Source organism: Carlito syrichta, unplaced genomic scaffold (assembly GCF_000164805.1).
Source record: "Carlito syrichta isolate Samal-C Ts95f unplaced genomic scaffold, Tarsius_syrichta-2.0.1 Scaffold38772, whole genome shotgun sequence".
NCBI lineage: Eukaryota > Metazoa > Chordata > Mammalia > Primates > Tarsiidae > Carlito > Carlito syrichta.
The window spans coordinates 1-1,428 of NW_006982868.1; the positions used below are offsets into that span (position 1 = coordinate 1).

The 1,428-nt window shown below is 34.7% G+C and overlaps 1 pseudogene; it reads right to left on the reverse strand.

The window, feature by feature from the left end:
- Window positions 1–511: 511 nt before the first annotated feature.
- LOC103249180 overlaps window positions 512–1,428 on the reverse strand; it is a 3,651-nt pseudogene continuing 2,734 nt past the window's right edge.

A 1,428-nucleotide genomic window follows, 5' to 3' on the forward strand; every position in this document is an offset into this window, starting at 1 on the left:
CTCATTTCATAGTTTTAAGACATTTCAAGAAGGCAGTGGAGCACCTTGCTGATGAGAAAAATAAAACCCAGGCAGTTTGTACAGAAAATATAAAACCATAAATGGAAATTACCTGAGTTGTTCTATAAGCAACACCATATAAACTCACTAATAACTCTAGGCCATCAAAGGGAATTGATGCATGTTTATATAGAATTATTTGGAAGAAATGGAACCAAAGACAGGTTTTCAATCTGTTTCCACTGGAGACTCATTAACACTCCAAAATTAAAATTTTGGCAAAAAAAAAAATAAAAGGATGTCACTGAGGATAACAATCAAGAAAATTCTGAAAATGTATGTAATATTTAGGCTGCTGAATGAAGATATGAAGATAAAGGAATTTACAGATTGATTGTTAATTTAACTCTTAGGCCAATCCTTTTTCTATTTTTTTTTTTAAAGAGCAAAGCTCTCAAATCAGCTACTATATCATAAGGGACATAAATTGAAATAGTGCCATTCTACAGGATCAGAAAATCTGAAAATCAGATTGTGATGATCTACACAATCCATTCTCCCTAATTAATGCTTTGGTTTCTGCTGTTGTCTGAGGTTTTGGTGGTCATTCTGGATCAACAAAGAGCTCCTGTACCAGGTATATTTACCTCACCTTTGGTATCTTCTTCCTACAGTCCAGGGCCCAGGACAAGCAGCACTTTCCCCATCAATTCACTGACTCTTCCACCATGATAGATACAAGAGCATTGACAAGAACAATGACAAGCATAGTGATACATGTATATAGTAAATGGTACACATACTATCTGAAGAACCTGGTCAGCAGAGGCAATTGAATATAACATGATGAATAATAAGAAAAAATATAATCTAATCACAGATAAAACAAAAAAATAATTATTGTAGCAAGGTTGCCTGAAGGGTCTTCCTTTGAAAAGGCTATTGCCACTATGAGGTATTGAAAATGAAATTAAAAACGCTGTGATGTTTTCATAATTCTGTATATTATGTTCATCAAGTTTGGTTTTTTGTGTAACTGTGAAGAATTCCAATACAAGCTTCTTGTTGTATTACAAGCATCTGAATGTGGATGCCACACTTCATACTGAGATGGCTGCTTGACCTAAAAAACACTGCAAAGATTGAAATCTAATGCAAATGATAATCTGAGACAAAATGGAGAAGAGAAGGGCCCCAATATAAGACCTGAAGGCAGTCTTTTTGCCAAAAGTTCCCTCCAGGCAGGATTTAAACTCATTGTAAATACCACTAACAAAATGATTGCCAGACCAATGAAGAAAAACTGGAAGTTTCCTATGTTACTTAAGATAGAATGCAGGAGAGTAACACTGAAGTACTGCATAATGCTGTACAATGCCATAAATTTAAACACACAAAAGGAAATTATTCAAGCAGTATGGCCTTCCC